Genomic DNA, 17,378 nt, shown 5'->3' on the forward strand with positions numbered 1-17,378 from the left:
ATCCGAGTGCCCTTCTCCCGAAAGATATGATGGTCACTTGGGTGCCTATATTCAACACAGCCATAGAAGTTTGAGGCACTCTCCACTCCACCACCCAAGTTCCCCAGAATACTTGGATGGCTGTATGTGACGTCTGTTTTCCTTGGGGACAGGGAGAACTTAGGCCTGCCTGTAATCATTTTTTTCCTTAAAGCAGCTGAAAGCCAGGGAGAGGAAGATGAAGGGATCAGAGGGTACAAGAGGAGAGAGCCGCCCTGGCCAGTAAGCAAGGCACATTTCTTTTTATTTTCAAGGCTGCCTACTCAGCTCAACGGAACAACTCTCATTTGGGGCCCACCCAAAGTTCTATGTACTCCTTGCTGACAGTATTTATTTTAGTGCTGGGGACCCTTTGACTCAGCAGCCAGCCACATTGCCTTTGGGCTGGGATTATAGGGTACGATAATATCCCTTCCCCCACCTTACACCTGTCAGGGCAGTACTACCAAAAGACAAAGAAAGACAATAAGTTTTGGTGAGGATGTGAAGAAACTGAGAGCCTTGTACACTGTTGGTGGCAATGCAAAATGGTGCAGCTGCTACGGAAAACAATAGGGAGGTTCCTCAAAAAGTTAATGTAGAAATACCATCTGATCTAGCCATCCTATTTCCGGACAATTATTTAAAAGAATTGAAATCAGGAGCTTGAAAAGACATTAGGACTCTCGTGTTTATTGAGGCACTCTTCACAATAGTCAAGATGTATAAACAATTTAAATATCCATCCACAGATGAATTAACAAAGAAAATGTAGTATAGTCATATGATGGAACATTATTCAGCCTTAAAAAATAAAGAAATTCTGTAGTGTGTGACAACACAATGAACCTTGAGGACATTATGCTAAGTGAAATAAGCCAGTCACAGAAAGACAAATGCTGCATGATTCCACTTACATGAGAAACCTAAAATTGTCAAATTCATAGAATCATTCAAAGAGTAAAATGGTGGTTTCCAAGGGCTGGAGGAAATGAAAAGTGGGGAGTTGTTAATCAACGGGCACAGAGTTTTGGTTGAGCGAAATGAGTAAGGTCTAGAGATCTGCTATACAACATTGTATTTAGAGTAACAGTACTGTATCATACAATTAAAAATTTGTTAAGAGCGAAGATCTCACCTTAAGTGTTCTTGCCACAATGAATTTTTTTTTATTTAAAGAACAGAAGAAGAAGTGGAGGAGGAGGAGAAAAAGAAGAAGACTCCCTTTCAAGGTACTGACCCTCTTCTTTTTAAGCAGGGTAAATAGAGGTGTGGAATAGCACAATGATTATGAACCTAGATTCTAGAGACACACTTCCTGGGATTGAATGCTAGGGTTTCCATCTTGTTAGCTGTGTGGCCTTGGACAAGTTACTTAACAGCTCTGTTTGTCCATTTCTGCATGAAATGGGGATGATAGTATCTTGTCACAGGGACCATGAAGATTAAAGGCATCAATCCACATAGACACTTAGGAAGGCCCTGCACTCAGTAAATGTTAGTTACAACCAAAGGAATTACTAAATGAATGATTTAAACAATAATTCCTATGGAATGTGGAAATCAATTAAGTATTTCTTCCCAAAAGAATAGAACATTTGTACAAGTATAGTTCTATTCTTTATTTTCTTTTTGCCGGCCAACTAACAATAGTGATGGATATAAGTGTATGTTTTCTTAATAGGAAGGAAGAAGGCTTAGGTTGACTGAGTACAGTTTGCCAGGCACAGTGTAGCTACTTCCACATATATTGATTGTTTTACCTTATTCTCACAATGAGCCAGCAAATTGGGCATTTCATCACCATTTTCCCGTACGATGAAACTTGCCCAAAGTTGAGTAACTTGTTCCCAATCACAGTGCCTAGCAAGGTCTGTGAGTTCAGGTCTGGCTACAACACACAATCTGTCAGCACAGATGTCCACAGATTGGCTCTGCATGTAGCCACCTAATTCATCAATGAATAAGATGAGTTGAAATCGTTATTTTTGGAGGAATTCAGCGCCAGTAAGAGTTAAATTATTTATTGGCTATTCCAGACTGTATGGTTTCCTATTTAAACACACCTAGTCTAGGTGTAATACTCTAAATGACCAAATCTCTGGTCTAATTGTTAAGGGACATAACTTACAAGAAAGTAAAGTTATGAAAGAAAAAAATCACTGGAATTTGAAAGATAAATTGATGCCTAAGAAAAGATGGGATGGGGTTAATAAGGCAATAATTTGGGGAAATACAACCACCAAGAAATGCACTATTACTATTACTGAACCTTATCTTAGTTAATATTCCCTTGGCATATATAGACATGAACTACCAACTACCAGGGAAATCTACCTCTTCTCTGTCTTTTGGAAGGTATTTTGGAGGTTTGCCGGAGATATTGCTTTAAATATTCATAAATAGAAGCAACTATCCAATGTCGGAAAAGTAAATCAAGTAAATAAAAGGAAATGCTTGTATTCTTGTTGCCATGGAATTGTCCTTAGCAAGTTATTAGTGTTATACTAAAGAGGCTCAGAATACATTTCACTTATTTGCTTATGTAACTTTTACTCACTATTTTCACTTTGTGGTGCGTAAAGGAAAAATGGAAGTAAGAACACGATGACCTTTCCATTTTGTCCTTACACAGAAAACAGGAAGAGTGAGCACTGCCATCTTTTGGTTACACAATATAATAATTGAAATCGTTACACTTAACAGCCAGAAGAATGCTGTTAGTCATCACCAAGTGAACAGAAACACTTACTTACCCGGCATGAGTCAATTCTTTGGATGATTTCCTCATAACAACTTTCCTCTGGAAAGTAATCACAAAGGTTCCAAAACCTAAATTTTCTTTTAATAGTAGATGCAGAGAGAACGTGCTGATGGGTTGTCTAGATTCTTAGAGACTACCGACAGTTCTAATTATATTTGATCATTCTAAAGCATTCAGAGTGGATGAAGAGGAGAAGTGGAGAACTTTTTCTTGTAATCATTGAGGCCAATTTCACAACTGCCCCAGGTGCCAAGAACTTGAATGAAAGGCTACACTTTCTTCGATGAGGGAATGCCATGGCAGAGGCCACCAGACAGATACCACTCCAGCGTCATCTACACCAAGCAAGAGAAACGGTAGAGAACGTCAGGACAGGTCACAGGTACATTCCAGGGATGGCCTATGTTGTAGGGCAACACTGTGGTACTATGAAAGGAAGTTCTGAGAAGTTCATCGGAGGGTACTGTCTGGGGCCAACATCCCAGCTGCCTTAGCAGCAGAGAAGCCATAAAACACTGTTGATTCATGACATGTGTTTTACTGACAGCAGTCCAACACCTCCTTGGAGCAGGTAAGGGGTATATATTTTGAAGAGGAAACTTCTGGATTTGAAGAAGAGAGGATTCTGTAAAGGAAATATAATCGCCGCAGACCATGTGTGGATCCGGAGAGAAAGATGCCAAAATAAGTTTTTTAAAAGCCTCATCAGGGTGCCAGAAAATAGAATATAAAACCCAAATGAGAATTTTAGGAATACTGGGGACAAAAAGGGAAATATGGAAATATCATAGCAGTTGAGTGAAAGGAAGTGATCTGAATTTGAACTTTTTTAGATATCCTCAAGTCTATCCTGATATACTCTCCTTTGCTGTAGAGACATGTATCACTTTTCCATGTCTCCTGACATATTTTTGGAGATAAAAGGGTAGAATTTACTTCTTCTTGTTAAAAAACAAAACATTTCCATAGGATACCAAAGAGTAGACTGGCTAGGGGTGACCTGGCTTCCGGTATTATGTCTTCACTAACTAGCCAGATGCCTTGAGCCTTGGTTTCCTAAATCTATAAAGTAGGTTTCTTGGATTCTATCAGTGCCTCTCAAGGGGGGGTCTGCAGACACCTCTGCAGCTATAGATTACATTCAAAGAACCCTAGGTTCTCTAGTTTGAGAAATACCAGATTAGATCATTTCTAATGGCCTTAGCTCTAAAATTCTGAGAGGAAAAAAAAAACCATTTTCCTTCACTAAATTCCTCAAGACCTAGAGGAGGAAGAAAAGCCAACACACTTGTCTTTTTCTTTCTATGTTCCTTCTCCCTTTCTGACATGCAGTTACTCTATTGTTCTAATTTCTAAAGCAGTGCTTTCCAAAAGAAACACATCTAACTTCAAATTTTATAGTGGTCACATTTTTAAAAGAAAAAAGAGACAGGTGAAGTCAATTTTAATATTCTATTTTATTCAATCCAATATATCCAAAATATTATCACTTTGACATGTCAGCACTGTAAAAGTTAACGAGATCGTTCAGTCTTCGGGATCTGGTGTGTCTTTCACATTTACAACACAGTCCAACTCAAGCTGGCCCCACTGAGAGCACTCAGCAGTCACATGTGACTGGTATCGGACAACAGGTGTAGAGCCCTCCTGGCGGAAAGCTAATGCTCCGCTGTCCATGATTTCACGTTTTCCGAAAAAGAGCCCGGTTGGCTTACCCAAGCCCGGAACCTGGAAGAGGTCTAGAACCCACAGAAAAGGCTCAGAATCTGAAAGAACACCCCTCTACTCAAAACTCCCCAGTAGAAATGCTTCTTTCCTCAAACCATCAGTCCATCCTTCCCAGAACACTTGAAAAGTGCTATTTTTTTCCTTTCTTACCTTAATGCTATTTCTCCACAACAAAACTGAAAGTGTTTTTCTCAACAGACCATTCCCCAGGGAAGCAAGTAATTATCCCTCTATCTTTGGATTCGGGCAGATAGTGATTACCCACAAAATCCCTGCTGCAGACACAATAAGCATTTGTATTTGTGTTCTTCATTTTTGAAATGATGCGGAAACTTCCATTAATTCACCAACTCTATTGCAGGAGAACTCATTCTGAGACTGTTTCCAATTAATGTATTTTTTTATTGTATGACATGATGGCAAAAGGGATGGAAATGACTAGAATCTAATTTGGACATCAGTGATCTGGATTTCAGTTTGGGACATTATGTCTGTCCTTTTATACAAAGACCTGGAATACCGAGTGAAAGAAGTAAACAAGAAATTTTGCAAGTTGAGATGAGGTAGACTATTTCGCACGGGAGAAGATAAGGGGTATTTTTTGCATTCAGCCAGCATACTATGTAAAACGAAATTACCATATGTGTATAGGAGTCAGAGCTTCCTACTTATCAAAGCGGGTTCTGACATCTCTGAATTCCATCATCTTCCCACTTTCTCGTCTATTTGGCATGGCAGCATAGTTCAGAAGGGCAAAGGCAAGCAATGGATTCAAGTATTTCTTACTTTCTTAGGTCAGAAACATGAGCTGCCTAAGGAGATCCGCATGAACTTATTTATGTATCCTTTGTCACAATGCGCCTTTCTAATCCTCTCGTTCAACCCTCTAAGAACAGGTTTTGGCCAGCCAGAAGGGCTGGGGTAGCTAGAGGGGAACACTGGATGAACCACTGAGAAAACCACTGGTAAAAATATGAAATTTCACTGTACCTCACTCAAACCTATTCCTACAATATCGATACATCTGTGTGCTCTTTGTGTTGATGGTTCCAGATGGTCTGCTTCCAGGCCATCATAATTTCCCTCCCTTTTTCATCATTGATGTCAACTTCCAAAAGATGAGCTTCGATAGAAGGAAGAGGGATTACACAGCACATAGTATAAAGATTAGATTTGCCATACTGTATAAAGTCGGTACATTACTAAATTAGCACCGTACATTTCTGAAAAGCTGACACTTGCTGAAATGATGCCCCCCTCTGCTATTTCTTTAGACGGTCAATGATTCTTCTAGGTCTTTGTACCTGCTCCCCCCACCCCAGCACCGCACTTGCTATGGGTATCTGCTGGCTGGTTCAGTTCCAAAAGGAGGGAGGAGGTCTCCAGGGCAATGAATGTGAATGGGGAAGGTTCAACATCCCAGGGGCTTAGCCAGTCTTGAGTTTCTTAAAAATAAATGTAAATGGATTCTTGTTGTAAAAATAAAGGTGCTGCATTTTTTGTGGCCTGACTACCTGTCCATCCCTAAGCAAAAGTGGACCATGATTTCCTTTATTTTCAGCAGCCAGGATCTGGCTTTTACCCTAAAAATGACCTTTCTACCTGTCTACGTCCTTTACACATCCTAAGAAATTATAGAAAGGACTCCCATTTACTATATGGTGAGTAAAGGAGTGTAAACAAATTGAAAATTAGCTTAAGCCCTTCTACCCCATGTAATCAGTGTTCTTCATTTCTGCCCCATCAAGTACTTAATCCAGAAGCACAGTCCACAGGAGGAAATAGAGTCCTTCCCTGCTGGGTCTGGGCCACTTGCCCTGGTCGTCTCCGTGTTTCACTCAAGCTACCTCTCCATCCCAGCTGGACTTCAGACAACTCCTTTGAGGGAGATGAGGCCCATCAAGGAATGCGAAGGCTCCGAAATTTTACCCAACTTCTACACTAGCAAGTTCCTGTTTCCTGGATGCTGGCAGAAGACACAAGACTCCTGGGTCAGAAACAAAGGACTTCATTACTAACAACAGAGCAAGCAACACTAGCATCTTTGCTTTAGTTCCCTTGCCTGGATGTAACACAGGGATTACACCATGGTCCCACATGACGCCTGAACATGCAGTGGGTTGCCTTGAAGGAGAGGAACACAGGATCAAGGCCCCAGCCCTTGAGCCAGAACAGACAAACCATTCCCCCTCTGCCGTGACCTACTTACAGTGACTCACTAGAGAAACTGCTCTGTATTAGGAGAAGCGGCAATCTACCAGTCAGACGTACTCAGCAGGATGACTTGGGGATGTTCAGGGCCCAGGGCAGACAGAGCCCCATATACATTTTAGAATTCCAAACTTTCCTTCGGAATTACCTTAACCCAAAAATTCACAACACTGAGCACTAATAGCCCTGGGCCAGCTGTTGAAGACTGCATCAAATGTTGTATTCATCGCTAAAGAAAAATGGGATTGTGGTTGTAAATCTGTCTCCTTATTTTTTTTTAAATTTTAAGTAAACTCTATGCCACATATGGGGCTCACACGCACGACCTCAAGATCAAGAGTCACTATGCTCTTCCAACTGAGCCAGCCAGGCGCCCCTGTCTCCTTATATTTAAACAAAAACACTCAAACCCTCCCCTCCCCTCCACCATGGTTTCAGTTCCTGCCAGACTGTTATGAAAACTTTCAGTTCCTGATAGACTGTAATTGTGAAAAAAAAAAAAAAAAACCACCACCACTCTCCAATTTGGATGGAGAATTCAACATAAAAAAAAAAAAAAGTTGTGTCTAATAAGGAACTCAAATTTAATATGTCCATAACTAAACTCCTGGGCATCCACACAGTGCACCTGCTCCCCTTCTGCCCCCTAGAACACAACTCCATCCTCTAGCCACACAGACCACTGGCCTTGGGGTCGTGCTCGCCTCCTCTCACTCTCCGAATTCACAGCCTGCTCAGTGAATCCAGAACCTGACATAGGCACTCCCTCCCCGGTGAAGCTGCCAGGGTCTCTTGCCTGGATTGCTACAATAGCCTGCTCACTGTCCTTGCTACTTTAGTCTTTGCTTTCTCATGCTGATTCTCAGTCTAGCAACCAGAAGGATCCTTTCAACTTGAAAAGCCAGATCATATCGCTCTTTCGCTCAAAACCCCCCATGGACTCCCAACTCATTCAGAATAAAAGGCCAAGTTCTTACAGACCTGCCAGGTCCTACCCAATCTGCAAGCCCCATTTAACCTCTCTAACCGAGATCCTCCCCAGCTCTAACCACCTCACTCCTAGCACTCTGCATCCCCCCACCCCACACCTGCTCCTGAAACATGCCCAGCCCTTTCCGGCCAGGGCACTTGCTCTGTTATTCCCTCTGCAAAGATTCAAAGGGCTTGCCCCCGCTCCTCCTGCAGGTCTTTGCTCTAAGAGACCAAGTATTTATCATCTGCCTTTTCAAGTCCAAGGGGGAGAAAAACAAATCAGCAGGTGCTTAAAATACAGTGGGTTTCAGGTCACATCTGGAGAAGTGTAGGGCATTACAGGGTCATAAAGGAGGACTAGACCGGGGAGAGCCAGATGAAAATTCTTTTACCCTGTGGCACATGTCCCAGTAGGGTGGCATACCCAGCATCGTATCCCACCCATGGAGTCCTTTTTTTTTTTTTCTTTAAGATTTAGTTATTTATTTAAAGACAGAGAGAGAGTGCTGGAAAGTGGTAGAGGGAGAGGGAGAGAATCTCAAGCAGGCTCCCTGCTGAGCATGGAGCCTGACTCGGGGTTTGATCTCATGACCCGGAGATCATGACCTGAGCCAAAATCAAGAGTCAGACACTTAACCGACTGAGCCACCCAGGCGTCCCACAACCCAAGGAGTTCTTGTGTTTTTGTTTTAATTGTGATTATATGTAAATGTGTCAGTCGCTGCCTTGAAAGGTAACAGCAAAATGAGGGAGCATTTACTTATCAAAAATGAGAGCCCAGGAATCAACTAAAACAACGCTAAATCAATTAAAACAATTTTAAAGTAATTTAAAATTATTTTGTAGTGTTTTGTATACTTTTTATACTGAATTTAAGTCTCTTTAGAACTTTACCAAACAATATATTCAAATTATGCCAATTCTCTTCTAAGTATTGTCAAGGTGGGTATAATGTTTCACAAAATTGTAACTGTGTATATCTACATACTTTTTAAAACCTATCCCTTTTCATGGACTATCCCTTCATTTGCGCATCCCCCTCCATCCCATGGCTGTGTGGCTTTCCCATGTCCCTGCATTCTTCCTATTTTTCTGTTTTTATCTGTGGAGTTTTCTTCCTTTGAACAGCATTGGTTCAAATAAGCCATCGATGGAAGCTTCCCCTATAGGCCCAGAGTTGCAAAATCAGCATCTCTCACTAGTTTCCCTCAGTATCTTCCTCCTCCTCCTTCCTCCATTTGCCTTCAGTTCCTAGAGGTTTGTTGTTTTTGTTGGGTTTTTTGTTATTATTGTGGTTTCTTTTTTTCTTTCTTTCTTTCTTTTTTTTTTAACCAGGAATATAGATGACATGAGCAACTTACAGTTAATTTTCCCAAAGACGGCGGAGCTGTGCCTCTGTGCTCTCACCCTGGCCCCACCTCCTCTTCAGCCCACCTTCCTCTTCCAACGGGCCCACGACAAGCAGGAATCTCCAAACAAAACCCCGCTTCAAGTTCATAAAGAACAACAGCTAACAGCAAATATGTAATAAGTCCTGACACTGTCCCAAGCATTCTGCATATACCCTGTCCCTTGGTCTTGTAACACCACCAGGACATAGGCACAAATGCGAAAACAGCAGGCTCAGAGTGGGTAAACTTCTTGTGTGCGGTGACTTGGGTATCAAGGGGTGGAACAATTTTTTTTCCTTTCGAGGGTAAAAATTTTCTTTTTGCTCAAGCATCTTTAAAAGTGTCCTCTTGTGGCACTGGGGTGGCTCAGTCGGCGAAGCGTCTGCCTTCGGCTCAGGTCATGATCTCAGGGTCCTGGGATCGAGTACCATGTTGGGCTCCCTGCTCAGCGGGGAGTCTGCTTCTCCCTCTCCCTCTGTCCCTCCCGCCTGCTCAGGCTCTCTCTCAAATAAATAAATAAAATCTTTAAAAATTTTTTTTTAATTTTTTGAGGAACTTGATACTGCACATTTTCAAAGAAAGTCACATAAGAAAACAAAAATGGTATCCTTCTTCATCCTAGAAATAAGTAAGAAGGGCATAAAATTTCCTTTTAAATCACACTTGGAAGTTTAGGACCAGCATCCAAAATGAACAGAAAAGGGGAAAAACAAACAAACAAACAAAGACTTTTTTAAGATTTTGTATTTATTTGACAGGGATAGAGACAGCCAGCTAGAGAGGGAACACAAGCAGGGGGAGTGGGAGAGGAAGAAGCAGGCTCCCAGCAGAGGAGCCCGATGTGGGACTCGATCCCGGAACGCCGGGATCACGCCCTGAGCCGAAGGCAGACACTTAACCGCTGTGCCACCCAGGCGCCCCAACAAACAAAGACTTTTACTATATGTTTTAGATTTCTTTGGTTGGGATTTTCCCTATGTGTTAATTGATATTCCTTCTTTCAACTCATATTACCCAAACAGTAAAATCCAGGCAAAAAATAGAAGCCTAATGGCTGCTCTCATCTTCCGTGCAGGCATTCCCAGGATCTCGGCTTGCTGGAAAAATCTGTTGACATTGTCCTTTTCTAGTTGTTTGTTTCTTGAGGAATAATAGTAAACATTCAAATGTCCACATCTTGGTGAGTCTTCCACTTTATTGTTTGGATGGTTTTTGTTTGTTTGTTTTTGGTTTTTTTTTTTTTTTTTTTTTTTTTTTTTTTGGTGCTGGTAAGGCCATGATCTGCTTTTTGCTTTGTTTCATCTTTTGAATGGTTGTTAATTTTTTAGGTCACCTGCTGCAGGTGAGTTGCCTGGGGGAGTCTGGTGTTACTGAAACCAAACTCCAACCACCGTGTAACACTGGTCAGGGAAGCTGACAGGAGGTAACAAAGCAGTGAGCAAAATTGCAGCCATCACAAAAATTTATTAGGAATTTTTGATTTGCAGAATACTGGTGGTAACTGGCCCTTGTCTTTGAGAAAAGGTAATAGGGTTACTTTCAGAATGGCTCTTTTCCCAGTCCCCTTGGTTTTGCTGTAGGGTGAGCCCCATCCACTTTGGTTTGAGTAGAATGTTCTGGGGAACTCCTTAGAGTTAGGTCCCAAGATGATTCAAGTCACATCACTGATGAACACAGGGGTGAGATTCTCAGCAACATAAAGGAACTGCCTCCTTCTGCCTGTTCCCCTCCCACCCCCATCATCCCCCTGACCCAGGACCATGCTTTATTTTGTCTCAGCAGCCAACTGAGGACTGCAGATCGTACAGGATTCTTCCCTGGTCTCTGGGCTTTCTACCCAAGAAAGGCCCTTCTCTCTCTGGTCCCAGATTCCTCTCCTTAAATTTATGCTAACTTTGGCCTGAATTGCCTGGGATTTGTCCTCCTTCCCCTACACCAGCCCTACCACAGAAGTTAAGACTCTGGTTTCTAGAAAACCGGAAGCTGCCCTTACCTCTTGCTTCTATCCTTTTCAGTTGGTCCAAAACATCCATCACCGAGGCATTCTGGTTGGTTTGTCCTTCACTGAGTCTCAGCGCCTCTTTGCTACACTATGCAGTTGGCATCTGGGTGACCACAAGGGCAGGTGCCACTGTTGGGGAATCCATCTGCCTGACGTCGGATCTTCCAACAGCAGCTGCTACTTCCTGTTTGAAAGCTCAAGCCCCAAGTAGGCCCACCAGTAAGTCAGAGTTTCCAGACAGAGGGACTTTTCTAGTTCTCAGTTCATTTGCACAACAGAGAAGACACTAAACCCTGGGACTGGGGGGGGGGGGGAGTGCCCTCCCAGGCCGGGCAACCAACAGACTCTGCCAATCCCCTGGCTCCTCCCCTGGCTCTCTCTGACGATTCAACTGTAGGTTACACACCTTTCCCATAAGAGGACTGTTCTCCAGTCTAGACTCCAGCAGGACATTCTCCCAGTATTGAACAGTGTTTTTCACCCCTCAGTCTTTCATATACTGTACTTACAATTTTTGTCATGGCTGATTATCACCTACACTATTAATTGTCTTTCTTTGATCAACTCAGCTTTTATCTTTAAACTTAATTTACTTCTGTGTTGTCCTAAATAATATCACTTTCAAGACTAATGATTTGTGTGCCAATTATATATTATCAAATACACATTAACTAAACACATAATTATGAGAACTGAGTCCATCTGTGTCAACATAAAACAACCATTTGTTCCAGGAAATCCTTGCCCAGGAAAATAAGATCATACACCAATAAATAACTTTACTGTTTGCTTCAGGAAATTTCTGCAAATGACTGTATTCAGGAAAACGGTGTGCCCACCTGAGAAAACATTAGATAGCAGTTTACTTCTGTAGATACTCCCCTTGCTGTGTCCTCCCATCCCAAGGCCTGCCCTGGTCCATTCTCTGCCTCCACAGACCCATCTTTGACCACTTGAGCTCAGACCTCAAAACCCTATAAATATTCTTCCTTGAGCTCTATCTCCTGACTCACAACTAAAACGGCCAGAGCGGTGCTCTCTTCTTTTGCTGTAAGTCTAGTAAACACCTTTGCTTGCTCAACATTCGTTCTGATGATCTTTCGGGACCTGCCCATCGGCATGTAGGACACTTTAAAATGCTTACCTGTGTACCACCTAAAATCATCTCCTTCACTATAAAGAGCGCACACAGTACAAGTTGGCCAAGATTCCGTCTAAAAATGGTAAGAGGAGAGTGGTTCCTCTAGCACTTCATGCTCGGCCACTGCCTGCCCTTTTCTTCCCCTCCCTGCCTCCTCCCCCCATCCTCATCACCCAGGCCCTTTTTGCACCTAAGCTCCCTGCTTTCTATGACTCTGAAGGCAGGACACAAATGAGGGTCAAACTCGATTACCCACAGGCGAGCAGATCATATGATAAAGACATGAAGTAATAAGCAGCCTCTGTGTTTTGAAAAGACTGTTAACTTAAAACACAATAATGGACCATTCATGGAGTCAGTTATTACATCAGTCTCTCTGGAGCGAAATTTTAAGTAAATTGGAAAATCACCAGTCCCAATACAGAGCAGTATCGCGCCCCGGTGGATGCCCCATAGTATGATCTCAGAATCTCTAGAAGGCTCCTCTGTTCCAAATTTCTTGCTTTTTCTCCATTTTCCCACAACTCATAGGTATTATAAAATTTTAACTTTAACTCTTTAACTTGAAGGACTACCTTTCTGTATCCTTCAAGGGCATGAAATCTGGGGAGATATGACAATGACAACCACTGATATTTACTGATCATTGTCTTAGTTCTAGCTCCGTAATGAAAGTGGCATAGACCAGGGGCTTGAACAACAATCACTGGTCCTCACAATTCTGGAGGCTTGAAGTCTCAGATCAAGGTGCTGCAGATCTGTGTCTGGTGAGGCCTCTCTTCCTGGTTTGCTGATGGCCACCTTCTCCTGGTGTCCTCACTTGCTGGGGAGAGAAAGTAATCTCACGTCTCTGCTTATAAGGGCACTAACCCTATTCATGAGTGCTCCACCATTATGACTTAACCACCTCCCCAAAGCTCTGCCTCCAAAGGCCATCACAGTATAGATTAGGCTTCAATGTATGAATTTTGGGGAACATAAACATTCAGTCCAGAGCAATCATTTACTATGGCTAAGACCTATTTCAAGATATCTCTGCACTACCTGTTCTAAAAGAGTCCTGTGAATGGGGCGTGGGGGGAAGCACTATTTTTACAATTTAAAGATGAGGAAACTGAGGCTTGACAGGTTGGACAACTTGCCCAAGGTCACAAAGAACCAAGGACCTTTATCACGTTATGGCTTCGGCAACATTACCGTGAATGGATTCACAATGTAAAAGCAACACGTGATGTTGGTATGACCGCCATTGTTCTTACAGCTTGTATATTCACTTTCTCCTTTATTCACCAGGACCCCCTCTTGAGGGGGCATGATCGGTGCTATTTTGAGCATAGTTTGTCCATTCGGTTTCCTCTGGGATAAGGCTGCTGCAGGTTTCAGAAGGAAGGAGGAAGAAGCAGAATGGGACTGAGGGAGACCAAGCTGAAGGGAAGGGGCACAAAATAGAGCTGACCCCATAGACACAGAGAACGGATTGGTGGTTGACAGAGGCAGGAGGTGGGGGTAGGCAAAATGGGTGAGGGGGGTCAAAAGGTCCAAACTCCCAGGTATAAAATAAATAGGTCCTGGGGATGTAATGTACGGCATGATGGCTCTGGTTAACAACACCGTATTGTACATGTGACAGTTGCTAAGAGAATACATCTTAAAAGTTCTCATCACAAGAAAAAAAAATGTTATGTGTGGCGATGGTTGTTAACTAGAATTGTTGTGGTGATTGTGTTGCTAAATATACAAATATTGAATTAGTATGTTGTACTCCTGAAATTAAAATAATGTTATATGTTGATGATATCTCAGTAAAGGGAATGTAGCTGGGTCCTCTCTCTTCTCCCAGGACCTGCTCTGCTCACACAAAACACTGTTGTTACGGTTGGGTAGTAAGGCCCCCAGGAGGGCATCCCACTTTGAGAAGGAAAAACCATGCGAGAGCCACGTTCTCTGTAAATTATAGAAGGCACTACAGAAGCAAGGAATACACTTCCACTGAGATTTACAATAAATTAAACATAGTCAGAAGCAGGATAAGAGTATAACGTTAAGCTTTCACCGGCCTGCTCTGAAGTAGAAGAAAAAATCCTTAGTGGGGCTCCAGTTCGAGTGTAGGTTTTAAATCGACTTGGGAATATTTGCAATTCTAAGATATAGAAATTTAGGGCAATGAAGGAAGACAAGAGCTATTTAAAATGTTGTCAGTGACTTGGTGACTCATTGTCCACATTACCATTAGTTTCTCACAACAGCTTCATGTGGTCAGAATCATTAGATTCATTTTCAGGCTAGGATGCTGACACTCACAAAGGCTAACATGCAGCTAGAATTTTCTGTATCAGAATTCGAAACCAGCTTTATCCTGCTTCAAAGGCTGTGCTCAGCACGATGAAGCTTCCAGATCAGTCCTACCTTACCTTTCTGTGGAAGAGAAAACATAAACCAAGTCAGCAATTGATGTGCCCCTAAGTTATGCCATGTGCTGCCTCCAGGAACCTCAGCCTCCTCTGTTCAGGAATAGAGAAGCACGTTTGCATACAAGGAAACCTAATTCACTTGCAACACGACATCGATTTTAGCTTTAGTTTCTTTTTTTTTTTTTTTTGAGAACCATAGAGCAGAGGCTTTCCAACTCCTTTGAACTTGACCCACAGAATGAAAAGCCCTTTACATCACGCCCTAGTACACGCAAACACACGTGTGTGACAGAGTTTCACAGAATAATACTCACTTATACATGTGAGAAGCATTCTGACATTTTAGATTCTAGTCTAGTCTTTCTTTTCCCTCTTATTTTTTTCTTTTGTTCATAGTCTTTCTTAATGATTCTTTTTTTTTAATCGTGGTAAAAACATTTCGTATGCGATCTACCGTCTAAACAAATTAAGTGCACAGTACAGTGTTGTTAACTCTAGACACGATGTTGCTCAGCTGATGTCCAGAATGTATTCGTCTTGTGTAACCGAAACGTTACACTTCCTGAACACCTCCCCATTTCTCCTTCCCGTCACAGCCCCTGCAAATACCATACGACTCCTGCTTCTCTGAGTTTAACTATTTCAGATATGCAGATAGATGGAGTCCTACAGTGGAAAACAGTACAGAGTCTCCTCAAAAAATGACAAATAGATCTTTTCTTTTTTTGATGCTGGTCATGGCCCAGTATATTGATGTCAGGATCCACTCATGTGTTGCTACCCATTTGTAATACCATCAAGAGAACTTGAATTATTTTTCGCTTTATATTACACAGAAGACTTGTGAAGTTGGTAGGAAGAGGCGGGGGAGGAGGGTAAAAGAAAGATTTTTAAAAATTAATTATTGGTAACAGTTTAGTGGAGATATTAACACTCAAGCATTTTTAATTCTTAAAAAGAGGAAGAGATAGTGCTTACAAATGCTGATTATTTTTCCTACGGGTTGACCAAAGATGGTGAAATACCAGATTTGTTTCACTAAACAGACATTTTAAAGGCTAAAGGAAACCAAAAATCAAAGGTTAGTTCATCTTCTGTGTCTCCAATAATATTCATCAGCTGTCTTGCTAACTAGGGCAAGTCTCCTTCCGAAGCAAATACACTCAAGAGCATGGATGTCACTATCCGCTAGATGGCGATACAGAACAGGCGTAGTTCCTTTCTCAGCGTTGTTTACGCTGACGTGCAGATTGATCTAGGCTGCAAAAGAATTTAGAAACCCACGGTTACCCAGTAATTCACACGAATTTAGCCTGAAAGTTTACTCAACGCTGCTGGCATGTTTCTGCCTTTTCCTGGAACATCCCAGGAGGTTAGCCTCATTCTTGATGACAAGCTAGCATTTAAAATTTGTAATATCCTTGGCTGTTTCCTTCTGGCAGTACAGATGAACTGCTGCTGTATAAACTCGAAGCCAGCAGAATGTCTGTATTTATTAATAATCCGCGATGGCATATGCCATGAAGCTTGCATTTCTTGCCTCTTCCACGTAACAGTTAAGAAACACCATAGGTCCTCGCATCATTTGCCTTGTAAACAATTTCTATATCTCTTAGTTGTTCTACAAATGGTAAAGTCACTGGAAATAGATAATGGACATTTTCGTTCTTATTGTCCAACTGATGAGGATGGTCTTCTCAAATGCACGTCGGCAAGCCATTTTCCCTGAAAGAACTAATAGCCGGTAAGTTGAAAATGTATCATAAACAAAAATGTGTGCTTTTGCAAGGTAGAAGCAGTCTTTTGAAATAATCCCGTGTAAGAGAAATTTTTAAAATTCTCATCACATGATGCCTGTTTATAAGACTTGTTTACATTTAGCTTGTGGTCTTACTTATTTTTACATCTTTTGGTGTAAGAGAAGATATTTATGAATGATTTTCTTTTGCTACTTATTATATTTGTACATCATTTGAATTTTTATGAATAGGTATTACTTTCACAAATGGGAAAGTAAAGGTTTTTTGTTATTAAAATATGTAACTATGAGGAAAAGCAGAGATTTTAGTATGGCATCACCCAGATAGCTATCACCAGTCGATCAGTTGAAGGCTCATACAATTTAAGTGCTGTCTAGGTTAATCCCGACCATGGATTGCTGATTTAGGAAACGATATTTCTGAATTTAGGTCATGTCTACCATGTTCCTGTCTACTATTAAGTATCCTTGTTAAAGTGGAAAGAATATCAAGCTGTTCATTATTTTGAATGTAAGACAATTAGTAAGAAACTGGTGGTAGAGCGGTCATTTGTTAAAAACAGCAAAATCAGCACATCTAATATTTTACTGTCCTTCAAGCTGCATGCGGCGGTCCATTGGTTTAGAGCAGGAGAAGCACTTTCATTTACGTTAGCCCATTTTGTGCTCCTTGTAGGACAAAGATGGAGCCTATTATCAAGGCTCTAAGACAAAATTCTGCATGTAAGGTCCTACGTCTAATACATAACAGAGCCAGGAAGGACCGGCCATGTGATTCTGAGTTGCAAACTACTTGTCTATCATTTTTGTGGGCTTGAAGGCTATGCCTGCCAATGCTCCCCACATGAGGAAGAGGAAGTCATTTCAGCAAGCATTTAAAGCATTGCTCTTTCTGGCTTTTCCTTTACCTGCATGTGGGAAGCAAGCCAGGAGGCAGGACTGAAGTGATTCAGAAGAAGCTGCGAGAACCAGTCTTCCTCA

The 17,378-nt window shown here is 41.8% G+C and overlaps 1 long non-coding RNA gene across 2 annotated transcripts; it reads left to right on the forward strand.

Annotated features, from left to right (window-relative positions):
- The first annotated feature begins 2,806 nt into the window (after positions 1-2,806).
- On the forward strand, positions 2,807-8,249 carry LOC103662426. 2 transcript variants are annotated; one of them, XR_568439.2, is made up of 3 exons: positions 2,807-3,353; positions 6,072-6,171; positions 6,259-8,249. It is a non-coding gene; the product is annotated as an uncharacterized LOC103662426 (long non-coding RNA). The 2 variants fall into 2 exon arrangements; XR_005835431.1 differs by having other exon boundaries at positions 2,807-3,164.
- The last annotated feature ends 9,129 nt before the right edge of the window (positions 8,250-17,378 follow it).

This window comes from Ursus maritimus, unplaced genomic scaffold (assembly GCF_017311325.1).
Source record: "Ursus maritimus isolate PB19 unplaced genomic scaffold, ASM1731132v1 scaffold_18, whole genome shotgun sequence".
Taxonomy (NCBI): domain Eukaryota; kingdom Metazoa; phylum Chordata; class Mammalia; order Carnivora; family Ursidae; genus Ursus; species Ursus maritimus.